The 10,646-nt window shown below is 40.4% G+C and overlaps 1 non-coding gene across 1 annotated transcript; it reads right to left on the bottom strand.

Annotated features, from left to right (window-relative positions):
- Positions 1-6,219: 6,219 nt before the first annotated feature.
- Positions 6,220-6,326, bottom strand: LOC145637574 (small nucleolar RNA R71). The gene has a single exon (XR_014114342.1). It is a non-coding gene; the product is annotated as a small nucleolar RNA R71 (small nucleolar RNA).
- Positions 6,327-10,646: the final 4,320 nt, after the last annotated feature.

Below are 10,646 nucleotides of genomic sequence, written 5' to 3'. Positions count from 1 at the left end.
AGTTCCACAAAGGAACCGAAAAAAGAGATAATTTTGGTCTACTCGACGTCTTGACAATGCATCCCCTCTCCTTAGGCTTTAACTCATAATACCCTCCTTCCATATGTGACAAAACCACTAGGTCAAAAGGACTTTCCCAAAGGTTGTAACGTAAGGGCAAAAAGGGTTAGGGGTAGGCTAAAATTTTAAAATTTGGCGGTACACCTAAGTTGTGAAGCAAGATTGGCTAAATCTAAACGCCGAAACAAAGAGAACACCAAACAAAAACAAACTATCACCCCCAAGCTTATTCAGAGCCATAACCACAATCATATAAAAAAAATCATAAATACTTCTCCCCCAAGCTTAAAGGAAGCATTGTCCTCAATGCTTAATAAGGGGAAAGGAATTACATCAAAATATTTTTGATTGTTCTTATATTCACTTTTTTTTTTAATTTTATTTCTTTCAAAGTAGTTGCCCATGGCTCTTTAACTTAGGAAGGCTTTTACAATCTTGAATTTGCTTTGTCCTTGCCTTTTTTTTTTTTTTTTTTTTACTTTGGACGGCTTCTTTTCTTTTTTATTTATTCATTTGCCATTTTTCACACAAATATCACAACATAAACTTGCTTTCAAGAGAACCAAATATCCAAACTCCTCCACCACAAACTCCAACAATAAAGATCAATTGCTTCACAAAAACCAAGAACGGAAACGAAAATGAAACAAAAGGCTCAAGATCTAAGGATGTGGCTTAAAAAGAAGGGAAAAGACTCAAATGGTTAGCAAGAAGGCAAATGTAAACCCAATAAACTAAAAAGAAAGAAAATTAACCTAGAAAAGAAAAATTACCACCCCGAAAATATGCCTTTGTCCTCCCTAGATGGCTCGGTCTCGAGTTTGAGAATTATGACTCATAATTCTAAATTAGGTTCGTAATAGTCAAGGATCCATGCCGCTCATGAAAATATATGTTGAAGGCTTGCAAAATAATGAACCTCACATGGATGTAGCAAAAACTCACTATTGGTGTCAATTCGACTATAGGAAGCAACTCCTTACATGCCACAAACAAGTAGAATCCGGTTTCATGGTCCCACTAGTTCTAATTAACCAACTACCTTAGCATGCTTTATCCTAGAATCAACCAAGCGTACTCTCAAACCGTGCACACCGTTACCATTTAAGAAGAAAAACATTCAACTATACAAGTCCAAAAGTATTATGTCCAATGCAAGAACAAAACAAAGATATATTGCAAATTTGCCTTGATAGAAACAAAAATCTTTTTGGGATTTTTCAAAATAAAGAACATGGAAAAACATATACAAAGGAGCATAGCATATATGAATCAATATCCCACCAAACATGATAGAATACTCTCCCCCAAGCTTGAATGAGACAACACACTCAATCATAAATCATAGAAACCATGGGAGGGGAAAACAAGGAGAGCAATCCAACAAACCAACATACATCCAACAAGTCATCATCCACTTAAGAAAGAGAAAGGAAGGATATTACCGGATATTAGGTGGGTGCAAATACGCGCAAAAGAACCAATTAAACCTTTCAAAGCTAATTTTCCAAGAATTAAACCTTGTTTCCATATGCTAGCAGAAATAGGAGTCAACCTTCCTTGATTCTTGATCCAAATCGAAGCACCAAAGTATATCAAGTCATGTACCTAGCAAAAGGCACACAAACATTTCCATGAGAAAAAATCTATTCTAAAAAGAAAAGAAAAGAAAATGAAAGCAATAAAACAAGGGTTACTTCCCGAGAATGGCTTGCTTAAGGTCCAAGCTTGACCGCTCTAGTAAAATAATAATTTAATGCACGCAAGAGCTTGTCAAATGCACTACTACACATTTCATAAGAAATTAAGCGTGCAAATGACAAAGAGAAGGCATGCAACAAGCTTAGTGCACACCTATGAGGAGAGAGATGCCAAGAGAAAGAAGAGGAATAAAAAGAAAATTCAACAAAATAAGAAAAGGAAAAAGAAAAAGAAGAAGAAGGCAAACTCTCTTCACAATAATTTTGGGTGGCAACATCACCCTTTTCCTCAATTGGGGACAAATGATCCATATATAAATCATCATAGACAAGGGGGTCCCCAATAGGCTCATTGAAAAAGGAAGGGAGGGATATAGGAGTGTAGGGAATATGGTTGAAATTGCTTGAAAAAGGGACATGAGAGGTGGGAATAGGGGTTATGGTCTCACAAATGAACTCTTCTTCACCACCATGCCTCAAATCACCAATAAGAGCATGAAAATCAATCATAGAATCCTTAAAAGAAGTGTTGAGGGTAAAAATACCCCAAATACGTGGACCAGTCCCGTAGTGACACGTGGCCCAGTTATAGGGTGACACGTGTCATCACGGGAAGATGCCACGCATTCAGCTCAAGAGCACCCAAAGTTTCAGGCCAATCTCATAGCGACACGTGGCCCAGTTAGAGGGTGACACGTATCGTCACGAGAAGATGCCACGTGTTTAGGGCATATGTTTCCCTTAAATCAGCACGCAAAAGAGGCCTAACAACGTCAGGGCCCAAATCCCGAGAGATATCAATGAAAGCCGCAAATCGGCGCCCCCAAAGTAACACGTGGCATTCACTGATTGCGCATCCAATCACGTCACGCAATATTAGGGTACAAACCCTAGAAAGGGGCACGAGTCCCACCCCTATAAATACCCCAATCATTTATGACGGGAGGGGGGATTAAGATGTTACAACTAAAAGAGCATTAAATAGCTCCAACTTCTCTCTACCTTCTCTATCTAGCCTTTTCCGTTCCGATCACTAACTTGATCGTCGGAGGCAAATATTCCGACAACCGGGATATTCGTTGTTTTGCAGGTTGGGCCGTCTCGTTGCCAGGAGAGCGTGACCAGTATTCAAGGAAATAAAAAAAACACCCGAAACATTTGGCGCCGTCTGTGGGGATACTCGTACGTTATGGCGATAGACGGTCAGACACCTAATCCAGGCGAGGATGGACATGTACAGGATATAATTCCTACAATCCATACCAGCGATCCGCTTATAGCCACATTTCAAGAAGCTGAGGAACTTCCTGTTACCGCAACCTCTCTTAAGGTCGCGCTTAACAAACTCAGAAAGGAGATTTAGAGCAATGGAGCCTCTACCTCTAGGCAGCCGCCCAGGAGAGAGGAACAGAGGGATCCAAAGAAGACACACAGCAAAGCCGTCCATGCAACGGACGCTGGAAACATTCCCTTTCGAAGGCCGACTAGAAGGTCCCCGAGGGTACCACGGACGAATTTCTCTGATTTGCTGGCGAAAACACAATCGGCTGGGGGGAGGGGTAGGCAGCCTCAAATAGAGGAGCCTGAGCTGTCCAGACGATAGAAGGACGCAAGGGATTACCTTCGGCATAAGCAGCGGGAGCGTGCCGCCTACTCGGACACGGCCTCAACCCCAACTACGTCGGATGATTTTTCACATCATTTTCTCTCCCAACATACCAACACGGCCATCTCCAGCAGAAGTTAGGCGGTCCGCACCCTAACTCCTATTCCAGTTGTCCATACTCCAACTCCTATTCTAGCACAATCACTTCAATATCAACCTCCTCAGGGGTTCAATGACTTGATGCAGCCAAACCCCCAGGCCTACGGACAATATGGGCCATACGGGCAGGTGTACGACAGTCTCCCTACCTGGCTGGACCGTCTGTGCAGCCATAACCCATCGATTGGCAGATGCGCCTACTTACTCTAGGAGATAAGCCGCCTCCGTTTTCGCAAGATATTTTAACTACCCCTCAGCCGCCAAAGGTGAAGAGTGTACTTGTGGGAGCCTATGATGGCTGATGTATCCATTTTATATAGTATTTTACCCCCGTCCCTTGGTCATAATTAGTAGTGTTTTTGGCTCTTTAGAGCCACTTTTATTACTAATTGGTGTTTTCTAGTGTTTTCATAGATTTGGTTGACTTTTGCAGGGATTTATGCTTTTGGAGTATTTCCCGAGATATTTTGGAGCAATCACGAGCACTGGAGAAGCACGACCAGATTTTATAGCCCAGGGCCGGTTGGAGCCATCGAACTGATGATTAAGGGCTCGGTAGAGGTGATACCGGGGCGTTTGGACCAAGTATTCAAGACCCAAAGAGGAAACCCAGATTGGCCCGAAGAATTGGAGCCCAATCGAAGTCCAAATATTGGCCCAAATGATCCGCCCGGCCAAAAAGGCTGGCGCCCGGCCGGGCGGGAGGAGCGCCCGGTGACGCGCCCGGCCGGGCGCGAGATTGCTATTAGAGATAAAAAAAGGCGCGCCCGATCGGGCGGTGCCTCGCCCGATCGGGCGCGTGTTTATTTAGGAAACAATTAGAGTCGTATTAATTTGTTTTAGTTTAGGATTTTTGTACGGAGTATAAATACTCCTCCGTAATACGTTTTTAGATCGTCTCTTCTTTTGGGGGGAGATCTTCTTTTCTCTTCTTCTCCTCTTCTTCTTCCCTAATCTTTTCTCTTAGACTTTCTCTCTCTACTTAGTTTTCTCTTTCTAAACTCTCTCTCTAAACCTTTGTGATTATTTATTTAATTAATTTCAGAATTATTTTGGTAACGATTTCTCTTCCCTTAATCTTAGTTATTTATTTTATTCCTTTGATCATGATTTATTTTATTGCTTTGCTTAGTTTATATTTAATTATGTGTGAGTAGTTTAATTTCTAGGGTTCATGGGGATCTAATAAATAATATGAAGGGGTAAATTATTGTTGTTGATTATTAATGCTAGATTAATTTCCTATTGATTGATTTAATGCTCTGTGACTGGATTAGGCCTATCTTTTATGCATGAGTTTGACAATATTGATTCAAGAATCGAGAGATGAGAATTAATGTTTAGGTCTAGTTTCAATAGGCAAGTTAATTTATAAATGGTTAAGTCAAGATTCGTGAGATGAGATTTAATACCGATAAATTAATTGTGTGATTGTAATAAGGAGCGAGAGCCCTTTACAATCTGATTAATTAATGCATTGATGATTGACTATTATTGATTGTTGGTATTGCATGATGATTTCTTATTGGATTGTTTTAATGTTTTACAATTGCGGCTTGTAAAAGTATAGCAATATTAAATTGATAAATCGAGCAGATGTTAATTTGATATTAAAGGCTATTTTCGATAAGAACTTAGATCTAGTAAATTGCGAGAGCCTGTTAGATCTATGTTGATTAATAAATTGCGAGAGCCTGTTAATCATGTTATTTATGCCATGTCAATGATTGATTACCCTATTTTACCCCGGAATATTATTTATTGGTGAACCTATGCCCTAGATCCTTTTATATATTATTTTCTCCCTTTTCTTACTCTTTTTAGTTTAGTTTCATATTCAACTTTTAATATTGGTTACTTAAATAACTTAGATTATAATATTTAATTAGGAATAAAAAGACTTGTTTCCCTGTGGAGATCGACCCTACTTCCCTATCTACTTTAGTTAGTGAATTAGGTAATTATTTTTGATTAGGGGATACGACTTTACCCTGTCAAAATTTGGCGCCGTTGCCGGGGAAACGGTTTTATTTTTATTTCTGATTATTTTTGTAGTCTAGATTATTTCCCTTTTTGTCTCAGAGAGCGTTAGTTCTCTGAGACAAATCTCATATTTGCTTCTAGTTTTTGTTTATGCCCAGGTGTTCCAGATCAGGTTACATCCCATTCGATCCTGAGATCGAACGTTCCTTCCATAGACAGAAAAACTTCTACAAGCAAATCCTGGCGGATTCTGGTGATAATAACAATAATCACCGAGATTCTCCAACTGGTTCTAGCAATTCAGAGGCATCATCAGACACAGAATCAGAGATGGCGGTTCCAAAGAAACTTAGTGATTATTCACAACCAAAGCTTACGGATTTTCCACATCTCACCCCCACTCCGGCTCTTGATGGGGTTCAATTTGAAATTAAGCCTCAATTTATAACGATGATAGAGAGGAAGCAATTCAGTGGAGCCAAGGGTGAAGACCCGAATCTTCACATTGCCGACTATTGTCAATATTGCAACACCATAAGGCAAGCCGGGGTCACTCAAGACCAAATCAGGGAGATTCTCTTTCCCTTTTCTTTAACTGGAAAAGCTAAATTGTGGTTTAATGGTTTAAATAAAACTACGCTTGGTATATCTGACTGGGAAACTCTTGTTTTGAATTTTTATAACAAATATTACCCTGCAAAGAGAACAGCAGTACTACGGAGTGCGATTCAGAACTTCGCCCAAGAAGCCGATGAGTCTTTATATGAGGCTTGGGAGAGGTTCAAGGACTTACAAAGAGAATGTCCTCACCACAATTTAGCACAATGGCAGTTAATCCAAGCCTTTTATAATGGCATTGGAAATTCTTCTAGAATAATTTTAGACTCTGCAGCTAGTGGGAGATTTATGAATCTTAATGTTGATGACGCAGGTCAGGTTATTGAAGATATGGCGATACACAATTCCCAATATGGGAATCCAAGAGGATTTGCTAACAAGGGGAAACATAGCGTTGACTCTGTATCCTTTTTGCAAGCTCAACTGACCTCTATTTGTCAAAAATTAGATAATCTGAGCACTGCTAACGTAGCCAATGTTTCTGCGATTAATAATAATTCTAATGAGGCTTTCTGTGAAAATTGTGGTATTGTAGGTCATTGGGAGCAGGATTGCAGGAGTTCCGTGGAGCAAGTTAATGCCTTCCAAGCTTATAGGCAGAATAACCCATACTCCAACACTTACAATCCTGGGTATCGGAATCATCCATACCTTTCCTACCGGAGCACTAATGTTCAAAATCCCCCACCACAAGAACCACAGGTGCCACAGCAACAGCAGCAGAAATACTATCATCCCAATGCTGGCCTAAAGAATCAACCACAACAACCCCCCTCATCTTCAGACCCTTCTTTAGGGGAAATTAGAGCAATGTTGGTTAATATGCAAAAGCACATGGAGAGCAGAGATGCGACAATTGATCAAATTCTAGCGCATAACAAAATTGTAGATAATCAAATTGCGCAACTCTCCGCTACTCTACAAGCACGCCAACAGGGAGCCCTGCCGGCACAGCCGACTAGGCCTACGGATCAAGCATTTGCAATTACTCTAAGGAGTGGTTCAAATTATGAAGGGCCCTCTATGCCCAGAGTTGATGAACCTATTTTATTAAATAATGCTAATCTTGATTCCATTAAACCAAACAATGTAGTTGCTAGCCCTGCAGGGCTAGAAGATAATACTAACACATCTAATCCTACATTGCAGGGTAAAACTCCGGAGAAGGTGGCTACTCCAGACAAAGAGAAGAATGCTCAAAAGCCAATTATCAAACTTCCTTTCCCCAATCGTCAATTGAAGACAAACTTGGATAAGCAGTTTGGTAAGTTCCTGGAGGTGGTTAAGGATTTGAAGGTAACAGTTCCCTTTACTGAATTGATCACACAAATCCCCTCATATGCAAAATTTATGAAAGAAATTTTGACGAGAAAAAGGCCTATTAGTGAGGTAGAGACAGTAGCTTTCACTGCAGAGTGTAGTGTCGTACTTCAAAATAAGTCTCCACCTAAATTGAAAGATCTGGGTAGTTTTTCTATCCCTTGTCATATTGGTAATCTTCTGATTGATAATGCATTATGTGATTTGGGTGCTAGTGTTAGCGTTATGCCTTTATCTGTGTGTTCTAAGTTAAATATGGGTAAATTAAAAGCTACCAATATAACTCTGCAAATGGCCGACCGTTCTTTCAAATACCCCCTAGGTGTTTTAGAGGACGTCCCCGTTAGAGTAGGTAAATTTTATATACCTGTAGACTTTGTTGTTCTTGATATGGCTGAGGATATGCAAACCCCAATTATTTTGGGTAGACCATTCCTTAACACTGTAGGAGCAGTCATAGATGTTAGAAGTGGTAAGCTAACACTATCTGTAGGGGATGATAAAGTGGTTTTTAATCTGAATAACACCCTCAAAAGCTCCATGACTGAGGAGAAATGTTTCAGTGTTAATGTGGTTGTAAATTATTCTAATAAGCCCCAAGCTCTTGAAAAAGATCCCTTGGAGGCGGTATCTTGTGTTGCATCCTTTTCAGATGAGATAGACAAATGGCAGAAGGAAGTCGACGCAATAGAAAGAGCACTCTACAATGTTGGTTTTGGTTTCGAGGATGAACAAGTGGAACCGATATAGCAAGTTGTGCAAATCGAGCCTACGGTAAGTGTTCCGCCAGATCGAGTTGCAAGTGTTGAACACAATGACAATTTGAAGCAACATTCGATCGAAGAAGGGTTTTTAGTGCGTAGCATTGAAGATCCCCCTGTCCAAGTCATGGAGGATCCACCAGATAAGGCGACTTGGCGTCCCACAGGATATGTCAGGAAGCCGCATCGCAGCTTAAACATCGCTAGACCGGGTGAGAAACCACCCGATCAAGCGTTGGGCCAAGGGTCTTAGGAATTGTACTTGGTAAGAGGGTCGTGCGGGACCTAGATAAACCAGCGCTTTGCGGGAGGCAACCCGTATTTTTAATGTTTTTTTTTTTTTTTTTTTTTTTTAGATCAGTTTTTATTTTCGTTTTCTTAGGTGAGGAGAGCTGAGGGAATTTAATTAGTTTTATGAGTATTTGTACAGGTTTGAAGGAAAAGAGTTAGACAACTTTTTGAGAACAGAGGGAAATTAGCTCTCCCCGAATTAGTCTCGGGCCCGACCGGGCGAACCTCGCCCGATCGGGCGCAAGAGCAGTGTTTTAAAAATAGGAAATTTCGCCCGACCGGGCGAGAGGCGCCCGATCGGGCGCGAATTTTGACGTTTACGGACTAATTTGTCCGCCCGATCGGGCAAGCCTCGCCCGATCGGGCGCGAGAGCAAGGTGGAAATCAGGGAGTTAGATCGCCCGATCGGGCGAATGGCGCCCGACCGGGCGCGAGCGACTACGGAATTTTGCATAGTCAGATCGCCCGACCGGGCGACTGGCGCCCGACCGGGCGCGAGAAACAGTTTGAGTTTAGATCAGATCGCCCGATCGGGCGAGCCACCGCCCGACCGGGCGCGAGCCAAGTTCCGCGGTTTTCTTCTTCTTTCCTTCTTCATTTCTTCTTTCCTCCATTACTTTCTCTCTCTAAAACTCAAATTTTCTCTGACTTCTCTCTAAGATTTCTCCTCCATTACCAATCCAAATTCAAAACTTTTTATATATTTGTAATCCTCTCTTCATCCTCTTCACTCTCATACAAAAATTTTTCAGTTTTAATTCCAAAAAATTTTCGACCCATTTCTCTACATGGCTTCAAAGAGGGCAAGATCAATTTTTGGTAGGAGCTCCAGCTCGAGGGAGGAGTACGACCCAGATTTACAACTCCCGTATTGGCCGACGATCCGGATCGTGAGCCGGGAACAGAAAGAACGTTTGGAGCATTTGGTCGGTCGTGAGCTCTTCTGGTGCAGGTGGCAGTGGAGGTGCGGGCTTCGGCTCGATGGACGAGGATGATGAGGACTAGCTATGCTGGGCTAGTTTCCAAGCCAATGAGGACATTGTCTGATTCTGGCTTGGGGGAGATTTTGGTTTGGTATTTTTCTTTTTCTCTTTTCTTTTATTTTTGGTGTGTTTTCTTAGGTTAGATTTTTCGCTTTCTAGGTTAGCTTTATTGCTTTCTTTATATATAAAAATGCAAAAAAAATTGAAAAATGAAAAAAAAAAATACAAAAATAAGTTCCAATGAATTATAAATTATGCTTCCCTGTGCCCCTTACTTGAGAAAAAATTGTTTTGATTCCTGGTATTTGATGATAAGCATTATGGATTAGTTGATCATGATTTGATGTTTGAGTGCCTTGAAACCTTAACATGCGTCAATTTTGTCCAACTACTTGTGAATATAGTGCTTGACTAGTTGATTTGGTTAGGAAATGTGTGATAGTTCCATTTTTCCTGGTATGTCAATGAATTTGAGTATTGGTTTGCAACTACTAGTAATGTTTATATGATTCATTATTATGCACATTGTGGAGGACGAAGGCATTTGTTCTTTTAGGTAGCCTCCAGACATTGTAGATACATTTGTTCCCTTCTTGCTACCCATGTTGTTGCCTTGACTTTTTGTTGTTTATTAGCCATATTACAAGCCTATTTTTCCCCATTGGTTACTAGTCCCAAGCTTGGCTTGGGGGAGCTATTAGTGAGTGAGGTGAGGGAGTTTGTAGTGTGCTTATTATTTGCACAATTTGGGTGGGGTTTGAGAAGTTGTTTTGTTGTTGTTCATGTTTATTTTTGATGAGTTTGCGAGTTATATTTTCTTGAAAAAAATAAAGCATGATGTTATGAAAAAATAGAAGTTCAAAGAAATAAAAAAATGTGAAAAAATAAGTGAACTTCGAAAGAAAAAAAAATGTTCAAATGTTCTAGTTGGAGGTTTGTAAAGAATAATTTTGAGCCTCAATGGAAAAATTTCAAGTTTGGAAAATAAGTTTGTTTATTCACTCTATTACTCCATTATTATATCTTATGAGTGAAATTGTAAGAGTTGGGTTTATTTATTATGATTGGAGTATATTTGGTTGATGTTAGAGTTGGTTATGTGGGAGATGTTGATCATTATTTATTTTTGATCATGGGTTTTATTAGGATATTTCTCCCTTAAGCA

Source organism: Chenopodium album, chromosome 6, assembly GCF_948465745.1.
Source record: "Chenopodium album chromosome 6, dcCheAlbu1.1, whole genome shotgun sequence".
In the NCBI taxonomy this organism is placed as follows: Eukaryota; Viridiplantae; Streptophyta; class Magnoliopsida; order Caryophyllales; family Amaranthaceae; genus Chenopodium; species Chenopodium album.
Note: the sequence above shows the minus strand (reverse complement) of the source record. Positions and strands in the feature narration are given on the sequence as shown.